The sequence below is a fragment of the Terrapene carolina genome, unplaced genomic scaffold, assembly GCF_002925995.2.
Source record: "Terrapene carolina triunguis isolate 2854851 unplaced genomic scaffold, T_m_triunguis-2.0 Scaffold141, whole genome shotgun sequence".
Classification (NCBI taxonomy): Eukaryota; Metazoa; Chordata; order Testudines; family Emydidae; genus Terrapene; species Terrapene triunguis.
In genome coordinates, this window is record NW_020664492.1 from 8,497,088 (window position 1) to 8,520,969 (window position 23,882).

Sequence of the window (23,882 nt, forward strand, 5' to 3'; positions counted from 1 at the left end):
GCTGCGGCTCAGCCGTCCCGGGACGTGCGGCGGCGGCAGCAGCGGGGCAGCCAGGCACCGGGAGCTGCAGGCGGGGTGTGTGTCAGACTCGCCGCACGAGGCGTCCCCCCGCGTCACGGCAGCTCCGAGAGGCTCGGCTAACCTGTGCGCTTCTCCCCGCGGCTCGCCCCGCTCCCCCTTCCTGCGGGCGCCGAGCCGAGCCTGGCTCCTTGCGGCCCCGTTCGCGGAGCGCCCAGAGCACGGGCCAGATGGACAGCAACTTACCCCCCGCCCAGCTCCCCTCCCAGCGCACCAGGGGCTCTGCGCTCTTCTTCCTCTCGCTGCCTTCCCGCCGGGCTGTCCCCGCAGCCACTTGTCGCCAGGCTCGGCGGCGAAGGGCAGATCGCTCCTGAAGGTTTGCACGCAGGTTTGCCCCGTCTGTCGGGCCATTCCCGAGCCTGGCTGCTGCACCGCCACGCAGGGAGCCTTGCCCGGGCCGAAGCCTGTCAGAGACTTCCAAGCACCAGTCCCCGTCCGGCTCCCATGGTCCCAGTAAGAGCTGCAGGAACCGGCCCCAGCTGAGAGCAGTTTTGGTCTTTACTATCGGAATTGATCAGCTGAAACACCTTCAGGATGTTCTGTTAATCAGTTACACACCCCGCCTAGGCCCTGGGCTCCCTGAACTGCCTCAGCCCCACCACCGGAGCCCCCACCTGCTGGGATGCTAGTGTCAGGGGAACCCCCCGCAAGGATGTAATGGGGACCTGCCACCACTCCTTGCCACAGCAGGCTAACAGAAGGGAGGGCTCCCCTGCTATCTGCCAGGATTCAGCGTGGGGGGATCCCCACTTCCACCCCCAACAGAGGTGCCCGTTGTATGTGGGAGGGGGCTTCAGACCATCCCAGGGGAGAATTCACCCACCAACACCCCCACATAGCCATGATGGGATGGCACCAGCAAGGCATACCCCCCCCTTCATAAAGTGTCCTCTGTTTCTTTCCTCAGGGGACTCCCCTATGCAGGAAATCATGCTCCAAGGCCCTTCCCCTACTCCCTAGGACCCATGCACCGAGGGGGTGGGGGTGTCAGCCCTTCCCCCACTCTCCTGGACCCCTGCTTCAAAGAAAGGTTGGCAACAACTGTTCCCTTCTAGTCTGTGAATGTAACAACTGCCTGACATCGCTCAAATTTATCCCCCCTCCCCAGCACCTTTTTCCTTCCCCTCTTCCCCATTCCCTTTCCTCCCCTCCTTCCTCATTCCTTCCACACCCCACTTTCAGGATCACCTCCTCCATAACCCTCACTCTGGCAGTCAATCCTTTGGCGCACAGGCTGAGAGGGGGCTCACCTCCCTTAGTCCCTGACCAGCCAGGGAGCAGCTTCAGGGCCTGGACCCCCTCAGACCAAACAGCCAGAAAATCAAGTGGCTGGGGGTTCCCCTGCCTCACAACACTAGCCAATGCTGCAGTCCCTTTCCTTCTCTGGCCCCTAGCAGAGAACCAGTGGCTGCCCATCTCCCCACTTCACTGGGAGCAGGGGCAAAGCCCGAGGGAGATGGGCAGAAGGGGGTACCCGTTAGGCTTTCTGAACCAATGTAAGTAGTTCTTTTAGTTGCAACCTTTGTTAATTATGACTGTGTTGGAGAGTCTGAAGGAACTCAAATGTGAAATTGCAGAACTACTAACTGTGGTCGTGTAACCTATCATTTAAATCAGCTTCTGAGGAAATGACTTGAGGATAGCTAATATGATGCCAATTTGTAAAAAAGACTCCAGAGGCGATCCTGGCAATTACAGGCCAGGATGGCTAACTTCAGTACTGAGTAAATTAAAGAACAGAATTATCAGACACAGATGAACACAATTTGTTGGGGAAGAGTCAACATGGTTTTTGTAAAGAAAAATCATGCCTCACCAATCTACTAGAATTCTTTGAGGGGGTCAACAAGCATGTGAACCAGGGAGATCCAGTGGATGGTGTACTTAGATTTTCAGAAAGCCTTTGACAAGGTCTCTCACCAAAGGCTTTTAAGCAAAGTAAGATGTCATGGGAGAAGAGGGAAGGTCCTCTCATGGTTAAAAGATAGGAAACAAAGGGTAGGAATAAATGGACAGTTTTCAGAATGGACAGAAGTAAATAGTGGTGTCCCCTAGGGGTCTGTACTGGGACCAGCACTATTCAACATATTCAGAAATGATCTGGAAAAGGGGGTAAACAGTAGAATGGCAAAAATTGTAGATGATTAGGGTGACCATATGTCCCCATTTTATAGGGACAGTCCTGATTTTGGGGGCTTTTTCTTATATAGGCACCCCACACCCTACAGATGATACAAAACTACCTAAGATAGTTAAGACCAAAGCAGACTGCGAAAAGTTACAGAGGGATCTCACAAAATTGAATGACTGGGCAACAAAATGGCAGATGAAATTCAATGTTGATAAATGCAAAGTAATGCACATTGGCAAAGATAATCCGAACTATACATATAAAATAATGGGGTCTAAATTTTACCACTCAGGAAAGAGATCTGGGAGTCATTGTGGATAGTTCTCTGAAAACATCTACTCTATGTGCAGTGGCAGTCAAAAAAGCTAACAGAATATTGGGAATCATTAAGAAAGTGATAGCTAATAAGAGAAAATATGATATTACCTTTATATAAATCTCTGGTACACCCACATTTTGAATACTGCATGCAGATCTGGCTGTCCATCTCAAAAAAGATATATTGGAATTGGAAAAGGTACAGAAAAGGGCAACAAAAATGATGAGGTATGGAACAGCTTCCATACGAGGAGAGATTAATAAGACAGAATTTTCAGCTTGGAAAAGAGACAACTAAAGGGGCATATGATAGAGGTGTATAAAATCATGAATGGTATGGAGAAAGTAAATAATGAAGTGTTATTTACTCCTCATAACACAAGAACTAGGGGGTCACCAATTTAAATTAATAGGCAGCAGGTTTAAAACAAACAAAAGGAAGTATTTCTTCCCACAATGCACAGTCAACCTGTGGAACTCTTTGCCAGAGGAGATTGTGAAGGCCAAGGCTATAACAGGGTTCAAAAAAGAGCTAGATACATTCATGGAGGATAGGTCCATCAATGGCTATTAGCTAGGATGAGCATTGATGCAAAACCATGTTATGATGTGTTCCTAGCCTCTGTTTACCAGAAGCTGGGAATGGGTGACAGGGGATGGATCACTTGATGATTACCTGTTCTGTTCATTCCCTTTGAAGCACCTGGCATTGGCTACTGTCGAAAGACAGGATACTGGGCTAGATTGATCATTGGTTTGACCCAGTATGGCCATTCTTAAATTCTTATGTCTGTGTGTCAGTGCCAGCGCTTGGGTTAGGGGTATCTAAAGTGAATGCCCTGCACTAGGAGCAGTGAAAGCTCACTAAAAGTGGGGGGCCACCGGTGCCCAAGCCATGGCACTGCCCCTACCACTCCTTGCCCCTGCAGGCCCGCCTCCCTTTCCCCCCAAGGCCCTGCTCTTGCACCACCTCTTCCCCTCTCCCCCATCGCTCGCCCTTATGGCCGGTATAAAGTGATGGGGCCTTGCCTGTTCCGGCACCCCTGCCTTGCACTATACCAGGTACCTAGCTTGGTAGGAAGCTGTCACATTGAACATTAACAGAGATCCCTATGTAGTTTAAATCAAAATAGAACCTATTATATCAGCCTTACCCAGAGACTGGGGGCTAAAAGCAACAAACAGATGGAACCAGTGTTACTGCTCAATTAGTTTTAACAATCCAAGGATGATCTGTGCAGAAGCATTTGCATAGGGCTGTTGTCTCAAAAAATAGTTGAGATTTGCCTGAATTCCTATCTGAGCTTTACATTTTAATACAGTACTGCTCTGAAATAGTTTTTCCGTATTTTCCCCTATAATCCTTAGAGAACACAGTGTTTGTATAAGGTCCCTCTACTGCAGGGCCGGCTCCAGGCACCAGCGAAGGAAGCAGGTGCCTGGGGAGGCCAATAGAAAGGGGCGGCACTCCGTCCATTATTGGGGCGGCACGTCCGGGTCTTCGGCAGCGGGTCCTTCACTCCCCTTCTTCTTTGGCGGCAGCTCAATCGTTTTTTGTTTTTGTTTTTTTTCCCTTTGCCGCTTGGGGTGGCAAAAAAGCTGGAGCCGGCCCTGCTCTACTGTCAAGTCCCAAATTCATCAACAGTAATGGTAGAGCAGAGACAGAAGCCATACAGATTTTTGCAACTCCAAGCTCCCATGCGCCTCAACCCTGATTGGGAGACAGAAAGCCACTAGGGAAGATGGATGCTTCTGCCTCTCTACCCATTTGATTCGTTTTCCTACTGATACTGCCAATAAGTGTGTGCTGTGTGTGATGTTTGCTTTGTGACAGGGGTTCCTGTCCGGCAGGAACTAGACTGACATCAGCAATTCATTTCCCACAGAATACTGAACAGCCCTTCACGGGTCACTACGGACATGGGCTGGATTTGAAACCATAACCTCGATATGAAATGTTCTGTATCACTTTACCAACTTGTTGCTCCAAATACCCATTCAAGGCCCCCAAATATTGTTAATGGTTTTCCTCCCACATCGTTTACATCTCATCTCCTTTTATGTCCAGATGTCTTGTCTGTTACCAGTCCTCATTTCTTCAGCTTCTCTCTAAGGTGACCAAAAGGGGAGTATAGAGATGTTTGTATCCCATACCTTCACCACAATCTAGTCCTTGTTCTTTCAGCAGCTCCTCATAAATAAACTTGTGGGCTGTGTTACTGTTCAAAAAGCTAAATCAGGAGTTTATTGTAGTTCCACTTTAACCTTCTGACCAACAAAGCAAGCCTCAAACCCCAGCCCTTAATGAAGAGCTGTAAAAGAAATGGGGGGCCAGCACTCTGTGGAGGAGTTAGAGGGGGACAACAGGACACAAAAGGAGATTGTACATAAGGGAAGGAAAGTGTTAAAATTCAGGGCTTGAAAAAGCACTACTTCTTGGTGAGTCAGAAACTTTCCTGGAAGGAGAACAGGGCTTAATCGATCAGTTTCAGAAATATTTCAACTGTCCTTTTAAAATGTCAATTTAATCTGTCCAAAATGTTTCTAGCCCTTATGGTGTTAATGAAAACATCTTTATAAATGTTAATCAAAATTAAACCAATGCAGTGCTGTCTTCCTGGAATTGTACTCCACCTTATAGCCTTCCATGAGCAGCAGCAGAATGAAACTAACAAGACTATTCCCAACTGTGTAGGGTGCAGGGAATCTGACAAGAATCACATCAGTTTCACGCTCCTGTGGCTGATGGGGGAGTGGAGAAGGAGGGAGATCAGCAGCAAAAGCAGATACCATGCTTGTATCAGGAGGGGGACAAAAATGTGGATGAACTCTCCCATTCATTAGCCAGCATATTTAGATATTACCCGTTCAATGACCTAAAGAAGAGCTCTGTGGAGCTGGAAATCTTGTCTCTTTCTGTTTATTGGTCCAATAAAAGATATTACTTCACCCACCTTGTCCCTTTAATGAAAGTAGGCTGTCCAGTAATCTGATTGTCAAAAAGGGATTAATTTTGATAAATTTCACCTATATCAACAATTACTGTAAGGGCATGCTCCAAGATGCTCCAAGAAGTGCATTTGTAACTGACAATTCATATGTCTACGTTTTTTCACTTCCTGTTATGATTTTAGTAAACATGAGTAGGAGGTAAAGTTTTGGTTAACCACCTTCTTAATTTTCAGCAGTAGACATTAGAATGAATGAGCAGACAACAGATCGATGCTAGTTGTCTACAGCATAAAACACTTTTCATTATCCAAAACAAGCCAGATAACCTAGCCAGAGAAAAAGGGGCACATTTTCCACTGAATCCGCATTTAAGCTGCTTGGTACTAGTCATTCCAAAATGGTTTAATTTGTGGTTATTCAATAAAAGTATGTGATGGGCAGAAAAGGAGAAAATCCCCAGCTGCCCCTAGAGTAGATTGAACTAGAACACAGTGATTTGGATTTGCTTATTGCTAATGAAACATACACAGGAATGAAAACTATTTCATTTTTTTTAACTTCCAGTCAGTCTTCACCCATGGCATGTAAAAGGTTGGGAGCAGAACCATGCTATAACTGCAACTCTGTTCTGCTGTGATTGTGGCACAAAAGATCTAATTTATGTATATAGCTATTTATAGTACCCCCAATCACCATGGTAATTAGATGCCAGGTAAATTAGCATGAGATGATAATCTGCCCTCAAACTAACAGTATTCTTTAAAAAAAATGGTTACAGTTTCTGTTATGGGGCCTGAAGTCATTGAAGTCAGTTGCAAAACTCCCGTTGACAGCAAGTTCAGGCCCAATGAGTGGAAAATATGATAAAACTTTGGCTTGCTATTTGCAAATTGCTGATAGAATAAAACAAAAGTAAAGCAGCTTTTTCTCTTTCATCTACTGTTTTGTTACTGTCACAGTCAAGCTGGAAGGGCATATTGAGTGGGGTCCCGCAGGGATTGGTTCTGTTCAATACCTTCATCAATGATTTAGATAATGGCATAGAGAGTACACTTATAAAGTCTGTGGACATTACCAAGTTGGGAGGGGTTGCAAGTGCTTTGGAGGATAGGATTAAAATTCAAAATGATCTGGACAAATTGGAAAGATGGTCTGAAGTAAATAGGATGGAATTCAATAAAGACAAATGCAATGTACTCCACTTAGGAAGGAACAATCAGTTACACACATCAAAATGGGAAATGACTGCTTAGGAAGGAGTACTGCAGAAAGGGGGTCATAGTAGATCACAAGCTACAAATGAGTCAACAATGTTGCAAAAAAAAAAAAAAAAGCAAACATCATTCTGGGATGTATTAGAAGGAGCGTTGTAAGTAAGGCACAAAAAGTAATTCTTCCACTCTATTCCGAGCTGATTAAGTATCAACTGAAGTATTGTGTCCAGTTCTGGGTGCTACATTTCAGGAAAGATGTGGGGGGAGGGATAGTTCAGTGGTTTGAGCATTGGCCTGCTAAACCCAATGTTGTGAGTTCAATCCTTGAGGGGGCCACTTAGGAATCTGGGGCAAAAATCAGTACTTGGTCCTGCTAGTGAAGGCAGGGGGCTGGACTCAATGACCCTTCAGGGTCCCTTCCAGTTCTATGAGATAGGTATATCTCCATATGGATGGACAAATTGGAGAAAGTCCAGAGAAGAGAAAAAAAAAAAAAATCAAAGGTCTAGAAAACATGACCTCTGAGGGAAGATTGAAAAATTTGAGTTTGTTTAGTCAGAGAAGAGAAGACTGAGATGAGACATGATAACAGTTTTCAAATACATAAAGGTTGTTACAGTAAGGAGGGGAAAAATTGTTCTCCTTAACCTCTGAGGATAGAAGAGGCAATGGGCCTAAATTGCAGCAAGGGAAGTTTAGTTTGGACTTTAGGAAAAACTTCCTAACTATCAGGGTGGTTAAGCAGTGGAATAAATTGCCTAGGGCGGTTGTGGAATCTCCATCATTGGAGATTTTTAAGAGCAGGTTAGACAAACACCTGTCAGGGATGGTCTAGATAATACTTAGTCCTGCCATGAGTGCAGGGGACTGGACTAGATGACCTCTTGAGGTCCCTTCCAGTCCATCGATTCTATGATTCAGTTCTGCCAACAGCTGAGTAAAGAATTAAATCTCATTCTACACATTGCCTCTTTGAGATAAAGGGGACTACTTGCAAAGTAATGCACTATTCAACTTGAGTAAGGTAGAATAATCTGGTTCTAAATTTGTTCAGAAGTGGAGCACTTCAATGGCACACCAACTCTTTTGCAAGGCTCCATCTCCCTCACTCCAACTCTTTTTTCCCTCTGGGAAATAAAGATATTCTTCTGTATATGGCAGGAAACTGTGGCTCTCAGCCTTTCCAGACTACTGTACCCTTTTCAGGAGTCTGATTTGTTTTGCGTACCCCCAAGTTTCACCTCACTTAACAACTACTTGCTTACAAAATCAGACATAAAAATCCAAAAGCCCACTATTACTGAAAAAATGCTTACTTTCTCATTTTTACCATAGTTATAAAATAAATCAATTGGAATATAAATATTGTACTTACATTTCAGTGTATAGTATATAGAGCAGTATAAACCAGTCATATGAAATGTTAGTTTGTACTGACTTTGCTATTGCTTTTATGTAACCTGCTATAAAACTAGACAAATATCTAGATGAGTTGATGTACCCCTGGAAGACCTCTGCTTGCCTAGGGGTAAGTGTATCACTGGCATAAAAGAATGGTGCAGGACCCTCCTTGAGAATGACCACATTGTAAGTGCAGGTCTAGAATCCAGTTACTATTATTAATTTGTATTACCATAGTGCCTAGGAGCCCTCATCATGGACTAGAACTCCACTGTGCTAGGTGCTGTACAAACACAGAACAAAAAGATGGTCCCTGTCCCAAAGACCGTACAATCTAAGTACCAGAGAAGAGACAACAGATAGATACAGACATATAAGATACCAGTGGCGGCTCATGTATACAGGGTGTTCGGGCACCACCCCTCCAAAGTAAAATCAACACTTATTTTAAATTTTTCTATCCACTCATCAGCTTATTCCCTTTGCATTCTCCCTCCTTCACCAGGCTACTCTTGCCCACCCAAAACCTTCCTACTTTCTACTGCTTGCCCCCCACTGGTGTGTGCGTGTGTGTAACTAAATACTGATCACAAACACAGTAAATTTGCTATGTTTGTGATTTGTATTTAGTGACAGGGTGTTTCCCTCCACCACCCCTGTGGCAAATGCAGTTCTGATTTCCAAGATCACAGGAGGTGATTTTAAGTGGGGTTTTGGCTTCACTGCCCAAGCCCGATGCTGCGGTATCTGCAGAGCCGCTAGGACTGGCTGGGGTGGCAGACTCTCTCACCTTCTCTTGGGCTCTGCTGTCTGAGACTGTGCGACTCAGTGCTGAATTGAAGGCGGAGTAGCTGCTGGAGGAGGCCTTGCCAGGCAGGGCAAGAGGAGGAGGTGGTGGTGGTAAGAGAAAATGCAACAGAAGGAGAAGAGGACGAGGATCATAGTAAGGAGGTCCAGGCTGGCCCAGGACTGGCTGCCAATGTAATTAAAGGCCCTTGGCAGCATAGGAGGACAACTTTCCTAGGGCTGATCCTCCCCTTCTCCATGTTTGGACATGTGGGTGGTGCCCTGGGAGCAAGTGGGCATAATTTTTTCTGCTATGCCCCAAAATTCACCAGTTGCCACTACAAGGGAGCACTAGGAAACAATAAGACAATACTGGTCAGCATGACAGGCAGTGGTCTCAACACCCCAGTGGCTTAACCACTGTCAAATTTCTTGTAGGCATGGCAACAAAGAAGAGTTGTAAGGAGGGATCTGAAGGAGCATGATGAGGTGGTTTTGCGGATGTTCACAGGGAGCACCTCCCACATGTGAAAGCAGCATGGGGGAAAAATTTCAGACAAGCACCTTCATTCTAATGACTGGGTGATAGAGGCTGGGATCAGGGGCTGACTGGAGGTGGGAGCTTCACAGATTCCAAGTCCAGAGCCACTGTGACCATCTAGTTTGATCTCCTGTGTACACTGGCCCTAGAACTTCCCCAAAATATTTCCTAGAGCAGATCTTTTAGACAAACATCCAGTCTTGATTGAAAAATTGTCTGTGATGGTGAATCCACCACGCCCCTGGGTAAATTGTTCCAATGGTTAATTACCCTCACTATTAAAAATGTACACCTTATTTCTAGTCTGAATTTGTCTAGCTTCAGCTTCCAGCCATTGGATCATGTCATACCTTTCTTTGCTAGATTGATGAGCCCATTATTAAATATTTGTTCCCCATGTAGGCACTTACAGACTGTAATCAAGTCACTCTTAACCTTATCTTTAAGCTAAATACATTGAGCTCCTTGTGTCTATCAGTATAAGGGATGTTTTTTAATCCTTTCATCATTCTCATGGCTCTTCTCTGAACCCTCTACAATTTATCAATATCCTTCTTGAACTGTGAGCACACAAACAGAACACAATATTGCAGCAGCAGTTGCACCAGTGCCAAATACAGAGGTAAAATAATCTCGCTATTCCTCCTTGAGATTCTCATTTTTATGTATTTCGGGATCTCATTAGCTGTTTTGGCCACAGTGTCCCACTGGGAGCTCATGTTCAGCTGATTATACACTATCACCCCCAAATCTTTTTTCATAGTTACTGCGTTCCAGGATGGAATCCCCTATCCTGCAAGTCTGTCCTACATTCTTTGTCCCTATACATATACCTTTAAATTTAACAGTATTAAAACCCATTCTGTTTGCTTGCATCCAAATTGCTTGGAATCAGTGACCTGTCCTCTTCATTATTTACCACTCCTCCAATTTATCAGTGATGGTTTTATGTTTTCTTTCAGGTCATTGATAATAATGTTAAACAGCACAGGGCCAAAAAACAAATCTTGCAGGACTCTATTGGAAGCACACCCACTTGATGAAAATTCCCTGTTTATAATTACATTTTGAGATCTTTTAGATAGCCAGTTTTTAATCCATTTAATGCATGCTATGTTAACTTTATATCATATTTTTTAAATAAAAATATCATGGGCTATCAAGTTTAACGTCTTAGAGAAGTCAAAGTATATTACATCCACACTATTACCTTTATCAACCAAACTCATAATCTCCAAAAAAAAAAAAAACCCCAAGTTAATTGACAGGATTTGTTTTCATAAACTCATGTTGATTTTCATTAATTACATTACCCTCTTTTAGTCCATTATTAATTGAGTCCTGTATCAGCTGCTGCATTATCTTGCCTGGGATCAACGTCAGGCAATAGGCGTATAATTATTCAGGTAATCCCGTATACCCTTTTTAAAAATTCTGACAGCATTAGCCTTTTTCCAGTCTACTGGAACTTCCCCAGTGCTGCAAGATCTATTGAAAATCAACATTAATGGTCTAATGAGCGCCTTGGCTAGCTAGTTTAAAACTCTTGAATGCAAATTATCTGGACCTTCTGATTTAAAAATGTCTAACTTTAGTAGCTTCTGTTTAACATCCTCCGGAGAGACTAGTGGAATGGAAAGAATGTTATCACCATATGATGAGACTATATCATCTGTTTTTTCCCCCAAATATAGAATAGAAATATTTATTTAACACTTCTGCCTTCTCTGCATTATTATTAATAATTCTAACATTTCTATCTAGTAATGGACCAATACCATTGTCAGGATTCTTTTTGTTACTGATATATTAAAAAACCTCGTTATTGTCCTTTACTGGGCTGGCCATGGATTTCTCCTTGTGTACCTTTGCTTCCCGTATCAATTTTCTACAATTCCTACTTCTGATTTATATTCATTACTATCAACTTCTCCTTTATTCCACTTGTTATATATTTTTTATAGCTGTCTTCACTTCCCCTCTAAATCAAGTAGCTTTTTAAATTAGTACACCCTTCTTCCTTGATTGTGGCTTTTGAAGCATCCAGTAAGATGTTCTCAAATGATTCCCAATTATCATTCATATTTTTCTGTTTAAATTCTTCCTCCAGATGATTTGGATCATAATTGTTTTCATCTTTTTGAAACTGTCCTTTTAAATCACCGTGTGTGTATTGTTTTATATATTACTGGTCTGGACTTTATTCACCTGTACCTAAGCTATCATTAAATTTTAGTTTTGTGATCTGTTCCTTTTTTTCTGTGAGGACAAGGTCTAATAAAGAATTCCTCCATGTTCACTGCAACACTTTCTGAGTTAGGAATAAGGTGACCAGACAGCAAATGTGAAAAATTGGGACAGTGGGTGGAGGGTAATAGGAGCCTATATAAGAAAAAGACCCAAAAATTGGGACTGTCCCTATAAAATCGGGACATCTGGTCACCCTAGTTAGGAAATTGTCATCCATAATGTTTAGACATTCTAAGGATGTTTTAGTACAGGCAGCATAAGACGTCCATCATATGTCACTCAAATTGAAGTCTCCCATGATTATACAGCTTTTTTCCCTACAGATTATAAAGAGGTGTGTAAGGAGGGGGTCATCCTGTTCCCTAGTGTTATTTGGTGGTCTGTAGCAGACACCAGCTAATATCCCATCTTGTGATTTAATCTGTTAGGACATTGATCCATAAGCATTCAAGGTCATTTTCTTCCAAGTTATCAAAGACTCAGAAACAAGTAATGCCATTTTTGACAGAGTGCCACTTCCCACCCCTTTTGCACATTCAATCATTCCTAAATAGGTTAGAACCATTGATTTTAACATGCTAGTTGTGCAAACCATCCCATCAGGTTTCAGTAAAACCAACTAGATCAAATTTATGCTCATAAATGAGCAATTCCAATTCCTCTTGTTTGTTACCCAAGCTCCTAGCATTAGTGTATAGGCAATTCAAGCATTTCTTTTCTTCATCTCTATATTAAATGAGATCGTAAATGAGGGACGGTAAGTAGGGTGAGGATAAGACATGAAGGGTCTTAAAAGTGAAGAAGTAGCTTGTGTTTGATGTGACAGAGAAGGGGGAGCCAGTAGAGGGATGCAAAGAGAGGGGTGACGGGGTCAAAGTGACGGGCTCAGAAAATGATTTTTGCAGCAGCATTCTGAATGGATATGAGCAGGACAAGATTGGAATGATTTTCTGACAGAAAAGTCACTTCTTGCAAAATGAAAATTGTCCATGGAAAAATTTCAATTTTTCTGGAAAATTGTTCCCAGCTGCCTGGTTCTCTCTAGCTTTCAGGCTTCCCAGAAGCCTCACTTCCCAATCTCTCAAGCTTCCCAGCTCAGTAACTTTTCAAACAGGTTGGAACAAAATGTCATTTTGACTTTTTCTAAACAAAACTTCAGAATTCCCATTCTGTGGGAAATAGTTAAATTGTGTTTTTCATTCTGTTTCAGAACTTTTTTTGTTTTCCCTCCTGAATTTCCCACAGAACAGGAATTGCAGCTTCTGGCCAGTTCTAGTTTTAGTTGTGTGAATGGACAAGAAGGGCTGTATCTTAGAGATGTTAGGCAAAAAGAACTGGCAAGATTTAGATGCAGTCTGGATATTAGGACCTAGAGAAAGGTGTGAGGTGAAGGTGATACCCAGGTTATGGGCTGGAGTGTTGTTCACAATGACTGAAAAAAGAGGTAGGATGGCGGACTACAGGGGAAGATTATTGGCTGGATAATATTTTAACCATATAGAACAATGTGAATGGACACTGGAAAGCAAGCCTGACACTTCAAGGTAAATTGAAATGTTCTCTGAACATCCTCAGCACAGCAATCATTGTATACCTGTCAGTCCCCATCAGTTATTAGAGGAAAAGGAACAGAAAAAATAAACGATTTTCTGAAAACCTCTCAACTTCCTAAAACGTGTCTCACTTTCTTTGTTAAAATGCCCTCTGCACTGCTCTTGTATGCTGTACTGTGCAGCTATAAAAAGCCTGGGGATGGGGAAGGAAGAATCCATCCTTCAGTGACTGGGCAATTGTCTAGAAAAGTGAAATATATTTAACGTGTGCACATGTGTTTGTCACTAAAGTGGAGTTTTTATATATGGGTGAGACAGTGATACTTGTGCTTTGGTTACGGGGATTGGTATCCTTGAAAAATGCATTAAGTCGTTTGCAAATTTGATGTGCTTAATGTTCTTGAAAAAATGAGCAGTTATCTTGAAATGAGAAATGTGTCAGCATGGAAAGTTGTCTGCAGCTCATACCTGACTCTCTTCCTTTTCATTCTGGCTTCTTGACTTTCATTTATTCTCTATTAGTTACCTAACAAAAACAAGCTATATTAAATTACATCTCCCTTTTTTTGCAACTTTATTAATGGGGCTTTGTCTAAACTGGGATTTTTCACCCCAATGCCACTGGCATTTTAACCATCAGTTGTCTGGACACTAGTTCAGAGTCATCGGGAGTTTGTTTGCCACCAGGAGCTTTTTTGATAACCCTCATGTATCCTGGTCTACTCTACAATACATATCCATTGCCAACAACAGGTTCCAACCGTGTAGTTCAACTGCAGCCCAACTTGGTTTAACTGCAAATGTAAGAACTTATCTCAGACACACACACTCTTCTCTAGTAATCAGAGTATTGCTTGATGGAAATGTCTGCCAAATAATTACATATTACAAATTATGGACATTTACAGAGCATGTTTCATCCCAAAGTACACATTGCACAGGAATGACTTCAACCAACACTCAAATGCAGCCATGTCTGTGGTGGAGTGTGGCAGAAGTTTTAACAGCTCAAAGCAACACTACATAACATTTTAGGATGGGAAGTGAGGAACCCAACTGCAACCGCAGAGGGAATTTTAGGTAGGCAGAATATAATTACCAGAGTTGGAATTTGGCCAAGACCTAAGCTAACATCCCTACTAATATAAAGTACTATAGGATCCTTACTGACCACATTAAAAATGTTTTATGTTTCATCTGGGCTCCAGCTGTACAGAAACCCCTATCAGCAAGTTACACATTGATTGAATAGAGATTCAAAGTGAAGACTGGCACCTACTGAATTACCAACATAATGTCCTGCAACCACTTCATGTAGGTTTCCCAGGCAAGTTCTGAACCAGCTTCATCTGTGAGATCTGGGATCACAGCATAACATGGTTTAACAGGCTAAGTGTTACAGCGGTTCCTGCTAGCATGATGGATGCTCATTTGGTGACATTTAACATATCCGTCTAGTCCCACTGAGAAGCAGGATATTCATGCTGTGAAGAAGGGGTTGGATTAGGTTGATCTACAATTCTTTCTGTCCAAAAATATGTCTGTTTCTGTGAGAACATTTTGGTAGCGTCAAACAACACCTGTATTCCATTAACTCCAAAAGCATTTCACTGTTTACAGTAACCAGGAAATGTCGATGTCTGTGTTATATTAACAAGTCAGCAATAACAACTGCAGTCTTGTTTTTTAAGGTTTAGTGGAGAATGGTTTACTGTGACTCATGCTGCATGTTTAACTTTTTAGCTGGATGACGTACAAACATACAAGCCTGTCCTTGAGACCATGACAGAAGAATTAAGAAGAAAAAAAAAGTTTGCTAGGAGAAGTCAGATATTGGTCCAGAAATCGCTATCTTGGTCCAGCAATTGCTATCTGTCAACATATGAGGTGAAAGCCAATAAAAGCAAAAATAATAGCGAACTGAAACATTAAACATGTTTGTGATAATAAACCTCATACTTCTTCATCTTTTTTTATAAATGTTTTCTTTACCTTGTGCATGTGTGTTCAGGGAATGGGACACACACACACATACACACACAGTCTCATTCAAGGTTGAATTTGTGGGGAACAGGTATATGTTACATAGATATCGGCAGAGTGTTAGGCTGTGGGGTATATTAGAGGCAAGTATGATAATACATTTTATAAATTCATGGACATGTTACTGTGTAACCACATTAAATATAAAATTATTTCAATGTTAGAAGTGAAATCACTCAGGCAGATCATAATTATGTTGTAGGCTCATAAATATAATCTGAAATTTTGGGTGTGCGGTGCGGTGGGTGAGGAGGAATGTAGGACGCAAAAAATGGCCATTTTCCTTTTGCCGTGTTTTGACTCCGGTGCCAGCAGTGCCAGAGGCAGCTTGTCCAAGGCAGCCAGGGAAGACTGGTGGGAATATCGGACCTGCATTACGGGCATGCCCAACGGGTTCCAGTATGGCCATTGAGCAGGCCACTGTCCCTGCTGCCATGCCGCCACTGCAGATAGCACACGAGTCTTGTGGGTTGGTGGCAAATCACCCCTCCTTGGCGAGGGGCTGAAATCCCAGTCTGACTCTGACCATTGCCCTTCCGGTGACCAAGGTGGAGCCATTGAGGCCTGAGTTTGCCTACTGACCCTGGTCGGCGATCGGTGAGATAAGGTCGAGGATCGGTGTCTGCCTGACGAGCGGTACCGGGGAGGAGGAGACTGGTGCCGTGATGGGGAGCGAGCCCACCCCGGTGGGGACTGACATCTGGGAGACCATCTAGGCCAGGGGTGGGCAAACGTTTTGGGCCGAGGGCCACATCTGGGTGGGGAAATTGTATGCAGGGCCAGGGCAGGGGGTTGGGGTGCGGGAGGGAGTGCGGGAGGGGGTGCGGTGTGCAGGAAGGGGCTCAGGGCAAGAGATTGGGGCAGAGGAGGGGTGTGGGGTGTATGAGGGAGCTCAGGGAAGGGGGTTGGTGTACAGGATGGGTGCGGAGTGCAGGAGGGGTGCAGACTGTGGGAGGGGGCTCAGGGCAGGGGGTTGGGGTGCAGGAGAGGTGCGGGGTGTGGCAGGGGGCTCAGGGCAGGGGGTTGGGGTGCACAGGGTGCAGAGTGCAGCGGGGGCTCAGGGCAAGGGATTGGGGCAGAGGAGAGGTACGGTTTGTATGAGGGGGCTCAGGGGTGTAGGGGGAGTGCGGGGTGTACGAGGGGTCTCAGGGCAGGGAGTTGGGGTGCAGGAGGGTGCAAGGTGCAGGCAGAGGGTTTAGGACAGGGAATTGGGGGACGAGGTGCAGGCGGGGTTCGGGCACCAGCCTGGCGCCGCTTACCTAAAGTGGCTCCAGGGTGGCAGTGGCGTGCACCGGGCCTGCCCTGGCCCCACGCCGTGTCGCTCCAGGAAGCACTGCGGCCCTGGGGGGGCGGAGGGCTCCATGTGCGCTGCCCTTGCCACGCCTCCAGGTACCTCCCCTGAAGCTCCCATTGGCCGCGGTTCCCCGTTCCCGGCCAATGGGAGCTGCGGGGGGCAGTGCCTGGATGCAAGTGCAATGCATTGAGCCCTCTGCTCCCCCGCACCCGGGGTCCGCGGCGCCATGGGGGGCAATCCCGCGGGCCGGATCCAAAGCCCTGAGGGGCCGAAACCAGCCCACAGGCCATAGTTTGCCCACCCCTGGTCTAGGCAAAGGTGACCTGCGCCGGGGCGAACTTTGGTGGGAAGTTCGCCAGTACCAGGAGTATGGGGACCAGGGCCTCGACTCCGGTGTCCCATGCCTTGTAGGGGGAACGCGTGGCATCGGGGACCTGGGCCTTCTGACTGGAGACCGAGGTGCAGTCCTGGGGTCCTAGGCCGCAGAGATGGGGATCTATGCCTGCAGTCCAGGGCCTGAGGGTTCTCCACTGCCCTATGGGGCAGTCCCATGACCAGCTTGCCCTTGGGTGTTGGGGTCTTAGCAGAGTCTGGCGTCTGGCGCAGTGACTGTGGTGCCGGTCGGACTGCTTGTTCCTTAGCCGCTGGGACTGCTTTGGGCAACAAGGGCTCTAGGAGAAGCCAGGATCCCCTGCCGCTCCCGGGAGTTGGATCCCTGGCTGGGCTGTGGGGTCCGACTGCAGCAGTACCCCCGTGAAGCCCCAGGGCGGGCACATGGCCTGACATAGGTCCTTTGACCAAAGCCCCTTTCCCCTGTGGTGCCGCTTCTTAGGCACTGGCCAGGGGCAATGGTGCCAGGGGGAGCCCGGTGCCGGCGGCGTGCTCTGCACCGATGCCGAGGTGCTCAGCGTGGGGTCCAAGTGGGAGGGCTCCGACGCAGGATGAAGCACAGCCTCCATGAGGAGGGCCCGCAAGTGGATATCCCGCTCCTCCTGGGTTCTAGGGCAAAAGTTTTTACAGATTCTGCACTTGTCCTTTCTATGGGACTCCCCTAAGCACTTCAAACAGCTGTCGTGAGGGTCACTAATAGGCATCGGCCTGTTGAATGACAAGCATGGTTTGAAGCAGGAGAATGGGCCATGCCCTGCTCTGGGGCAAAGTCCCAGATGGGACTCTAACTACCAAACTAACCTAACACTTAACTTAATGGCTAACTGCCTACAAACTATATACAAAGAAGATAGACAATGGGCTGTAAAGAACTGCTAACGTTCTTGCAATGCAAGACAAGGTACTCTGACCAACCATCACGGGTGGTAAGAAGGAACTGAGAGGGCATAGGGTCAGCCACACCTAATATACCAACGTATGAGCACGGCACTCCAGGGGGCACCACAGCTGTACCTATGGATACAGTTAAGGCAAAAAACTTGGACGACTGTGCACATGGGTGCGCACACACCTAGAATGGAATCGACATGAGCAAGCACTCGAAGAAGAAACCCAAGCTCACTGCCTTCCTGATGATTATCAGGAGCATATGCCCTGCTCCAAAGCTTTGCATTTCCCCTCAAGCCAGAATTTTTCTAATTATATTAGTTATTAACATTTTTTTCTCTTCCCCTTCCCAAGACTGGTCAAGGTATAATGGCTCAGCACATTGCATTTGAACCAGGAGGAGGAGAGAGCTGATGATAAGGATTTCAGGCTACCGACCCATTACATTTGTGGTCCAAAGAAAGCAGTTGTTTGATAACTCCCTGTAAAAGGAAGAATGGTCTTTGAATCCAGCTAAAATGCACATGGTATGCAAGGAAAAGAACCCACAATGTTTAATTGTTGAGGTAAATTTGAAACTCACCTCCGGAGTAACTGGAAGGAAAAAGAGCCAGCCATTACCTCAGAGAAGGGGGATGGGGCTGAAGGGTTTAAATAAAGGAAACCATATGTTCTTTCTCCCACCCACAAACCTGCAGACTCCATGGTCTCTGACTCAGAGGCCTATAGCAGATCTCAAACAGAACAGGTCACAAATATATGTATTTACTTATTACTTGTAACCAAGTTTCCTGCCTAGATCACTGAACATTTTTAATTAACTTTCAGTACTTTTTCTTCAGAATATGAAAATAAGGGGTCGAATACACGTTGGCCCTATAAACAGTGCAAACACTAATGCTCTTAGCATTGGCCTAACTCTGCTACCATTGATTTCAATGACAGAAGAGCTGGCGAAATGCTGGGTGCTTTTGAAAATCCCATCCTTTGGGTGAAGTCAATGGCAAAAGTCCCATTGACTTTATCAGGGTCAGGATTTCACTCCTTATGTACGAACAGTATTGCCTTTGACTGTACTGATCTCTCTCAGGGTGTCTCTTGAAGGCATTTAGCAAAGCCTCCAAATCCAGACTGATCCGTCAGTTTTTGTTAGATGGAGAAACAGGAATGAGTGCAGACTGCAGCCCCACCACCTGAGAGTTCCTCTTGTCTCAAACGTTCGGCCTCTTCATTTCCTTGGATGCCCCCTTGAGCATCCTATCACATCACTTCTGATTCATTCTTTCTTTTAACTGAAGTAATTCTAACCTTTCCATGCATCTCATTTTCTCTGACCTTCTCTGACCATTTTATATTCCTAGATCATTTTGAGATGAGATGACTAAATGGAATACAGTACTGAAAGGCAGAGGGGCATAGTTCCATTGATTTATATAATGGCCTTATAACATTCTCCACATTATTTTTTAGTATTTATGTAACTTGCCATTTTATTTGCTTTCTTGACTAGGCAAATTGAGCAGATGATTTCACTGAGCTGTTTTAATTAAGCTTTCCAAAATGATGCCTACATTTTTTTCCTAAATGGCAGCACTTCATTAAGAAATTAGTTTATGAATAGTTCAGATGTTTCCTGTACATTACCTCACACTTATCAAAATTGAAATTTCATTTGCTTTCACGTTGTCCAATCACCTAGCTTTGTTAGATTCTTCTGAAGCTTTTCACAAGCCTCCCTAGCCTTGAGTATGCGAAGAAATCTTGTGTTTGCCACAAATTTTGCCATCTGTTCACTCCTTTTTCAAGGTGATGTATTATTTAAATAATACTTGTTCTAGTAAAGGTCTTTTGTGCAACCTACTATTAAACATTTTGTATGCTGAAAACTTATTTATTTATACTTTGGTTTCTATTCCATGACCAAACCTTCCCTTCTCACCCTGTGACTTCTTAGTTTCCTTCATAGCTTCTTGGGAGGGCTTTTAGAAGACGTTTTTGGAAAGTCTAAGTAAACTATATCTATTGTTTATTCTTATGAAAGGAATGTTCTTCTCTTTTCAGAGCCATGCTGATTTGTCCCAAGCTATCACCCTGATTTAGGTGTTTGATAGCTCTCTTTAATTGTTTCAGCAAATGTACCTGATAATGAATAGAAGGTTCTTTGGTCTGCAATTCCTGAATCATCTTGTGACAGAACGTACGCGTGTCCAAACTCTACACACTATTGTAATAATATTTGTACAAAGTGTGCCTTGTGAGGTATCACTTGAAAACTCATAATTTGATGGTCATTATGGTCCTGATAAAATGTGTGTGGCAACATTGTATGTGAAGTTATAAGATTCCACTGTATGATGTTCTTAACATGTTCCAAACTGAGGTTGGCAAACAGGCCTGCCTCAAACATTCAAAAGAATGTGTGTTCTGCTTAATTTGCATTTAAGCAGTAAACAGAGTCATCAAGCAGGAAGGGAAACAAAAGAAGCTCCAACATGTGAGGAAAAAAGCAGCAGGGAACATCCTTCCCTGTACACTCTCTGTCTCCCAAATCTCAGGTGGAAATGTTTTCCAAGAGGGGGAATGACACTATAAAAAGGAGGGACAAATACCCCAAGGCAGCCCTCCTCTCTCTCTGTCTCTCTGTCCATCAATTCACTGCACCCGAATAGACAAAGGAAGCACCCATTGAACTGGAGAAGGGGTCCAGAGTCCTGACCTAAGAAGTTTGGTCAGTAAGACTAGTGAGAACATGTGGTGAGAAAACTTTGCTTTGAGTTTAGCATAGTTTGTTAAGTTAGGCACCTGTTGTGTTTTATCTTTATTTTTCTTGTATCCATTTCTGGTTTTTATGCCTCATTACTTGTACTTGCTTAAAATCTCTCTGTAATTAATAAACTTGTTATTAAACCCCTAATCCAGTGGATTTAAATTGAAATGTCTGAGAAACTCCATTTGGGGTGGCAACTATGTGCATATTATTTCTATTAAAGCAATAACTGACTTCAAATAAACTTGTACTGTCCAGGAGAGGGTTGGGCAGTACAGGACATACATTTCCGGGGGGATATCTAAGATTTGGAGTGAACTGGGGTCATCCTGCAGTATAACCAAGGCTGGTAAGAGCAAAGGTGTGGATGGCTGGCTGCAGCACACACATAGACATAGCTACCAGTGACTTGCATGCTGGAGGCTGTTTGAGAGCAGTCCAGACTAGAGGTTATAGCAGCAAGGCATTGTAAAGGACACCCCAGGTTAGAGAGCAGGGGTGACACAGCTTCTCATTAGTCTGGGTTGTACCCTGGTATGTTACACACCTACAGCATTTCTTTTTGAAAAATAGATACAACAGTCGCTGGCCCATATAGTACTGAAGTCTAATTCTACTGTATATTTTTGCTTAGCACCACAACCATTTAACTCTTAACATTTTTGAACTCTTAGAGGAAGGGCATCTAGTTTTGATGATTAATTGTAATTAAAGTGTTCAGTTTGTTTCAACATTTCCTCTTGTGATACCTCAGTTTCTGACAGTGCTTCATCTTTTACTTGCAAAGAGTGACTCCAGAATGTCACCACCTCTGTACACCAGGTCTGAAAATACCTCGGCCAGGCACGTGGGCCAAGATTTTCAAAAATGGGTGCCCAACGTTCAGCTCCTAAGTTCATATTAGGGCACTTCAATTAGTACCTCATTTGCAAAAGTGCTTAATGCCCAACAACTCCTGTTGAAGTCCCTTTTGAGAATCAGGTCACTTATTTAGGAGCAGAAATAGGAACTTTGGAGTCCAACTTTAGGCACTCATTTTTGAAAAATCTGTCATGTAATCCTCAGTCAGTCAATACAAAGAGCTATCACCCACATGGACACTGGACCGCTGTATTAACTAGCTGAGAGTAGATAGGGAAATTATTTTGATGGGAAAACAGGATGGGAATGTGATATATTGCCTTAGGGCACACTTGTGGAGATGGAGCTCTTGAGGGGACATAATTAGGAATTGAAAGTGACAGTGGAATTCTGAAGGGCACAGAGATGTAGGATGGAAGCAGGAGATGACAAGGAAAATGAGGATGGATCAAAAGGAAGAAAGATGGTAGAATGACACCATCAGACTGAGGGAGAACTGAGAGAGCAAGAAGGCTGGGAGATGACAGTGAAAAGTGGGGGAAGAGGAAAGTGAAGAGTGGGTTGGAATGGTAGCTGAAGATTGGAGTTGGAGGATAGATAGGGAACGAGGGTAAGCAGAATGAAGACATGTAGCCTAGAAGAACACAGAAAACAAGGATGAATACTACAATGGGAAACGTGAAGAATCCAGAGATTTTTGCACACAAGACTAACAGGCTGCTCTGGGTACATTTCTGGATATTTACACTGCAAACCACAGGTCAGCTGTTAACCTTTGAAATGTTTGATTTTACATTTCGTAGATTTTTTTTAAGTGTATCTGTTAATCAGAAATATTAAGGCTGCACTTTTTAAAGGCATGTAAGGGAGTTAGGTGCCCAAATCACATTGAACTTCAATAGGATTGGAATACTTAACTCCTTTAGGCTCATTTGAAAATCCCAGCCTGTGTGTGTTTGGTTTTGCATCATGGGGGAGATTTTCAAAAGCCTCTAAGGGATCTGAAAGCACAAGTCCTAATAATTTTCAATGAAATTTGTGCGCTGAAATCCTTTAGGCATGTTTGAAAATCTCCTCCTGTGCCTTTACTAAGTAGGGTACTTTTAAAAAACCTGGACATTGGACTTTTTTTTCTTTTAAATAAGAACAATTTTTCTTATGCAACACTAGCTGCAAACTCTAAACTCCATAATGCAGCAGCACACTCCAGAACTCTGAAATATGAACCCTGCCACAGCTCTTAGCTTCCTATTCGCGTTCTGTGTCTGCACTACTCTTGGTTTTGTTACTAGCACATTCTTACCACTTGTGTCTCTCAGACACCTTGGGCCAAACCCACCCAGGGCATAATGTCACTGAAATCAATTGAGCTAGCACAGGGGTGAATTTGGCCCTGTATGCCTGTAAATTAACTACAGTCACTTAAGTTAGAGAGTGTCATTGATAAGCAATAATAGCACAAGAGTGATGAAAGAAACATATCTCCTAGTTAGTTTTGGACAGTTGACACTAACTCCATTGTCAGATAAGTCTTACTGACTGTGGGAAAAGCTGAGTGGAGGGGGAAAAAAAATCACACTAGCAGACTGCTAACCTTAGGAGGAAAACAGATCTGGAACGCAGTGCCACAAGTACTCCTGTTCTTTTTAGTGGAAATCTTGACCGTATCTGTTCCCCCTACCCCACAACGAAGAGGCAATCAAAAATAACTAGCTGAATATCAGCTGCCTCAGTTCCTAGTCCAAACATACATTTTTCCCTGAGAGAGCTTTTTGTTTGCTTTTAGCAGCAAGGGAGGAGGGAAAGAGAAGAAAGGCATCCAAAGTAGATGTGTGTTTCCTGCCAAAGAACAGGAGTCGCTTTTCTAGCTCACCTAAAAGAATACTCATTAGAGAAACCCAGTAACTCAAACAGAAGTGACTCTGTATTTTTAAAAGGATAGCAATATGTACACCACACCCCGTATATATGTGGTAATGTAACCCCACTTAGAAGAGTAGCTGTTAAATGGCTTGATCTGGCACCCACTGATGTCAATAAGAGTTTTGCCATTGACTTTAGCAGGAGCAGGATCAAGCCCAAGGGAAGGAAACAGCTGGAAAAGAAAACATTTTCCCTGCACCAGACCAAACCATTCTGTGTACACAAATAAAGTGCAGCCCTTTCAAGTGAATACCTGAAGGCTGAGCACATTTTCTCCACAGCATTCCAGGGGCCTAATTAAGAGCTGAGTCTAAGTAAGTCTATGCTAATATAACATATACTTCTGGGCCCTACACATGTACATCATACCAGCAAAAACTCCACCCCCACCTCCCCACTCCTCTGCATGTGGTCCACAAGTTGGTGGTGAGTCTAAGCTGGTGCAACACACATACTGCAGGGCCAAATGAGACAAATGTTGCAAAAAAGCGA

General features: G+C 44.1%; 1 protein-coding gene across 1 annotated transcript in view; it reads right to left on the reverse strand.

Annotated features, from left to right (window-relative positions):
* The window catches only part of LOC112116016 (stAR-related lipid transfer protein 13-like), a 361,349-nt gene that overhangs the window by 204,730 nt on the left and 132,737 nt on the right, over positions 1–23,882 (reverse strand). The gene's annotated exons all lie outside the window — the stretch shown is intronic.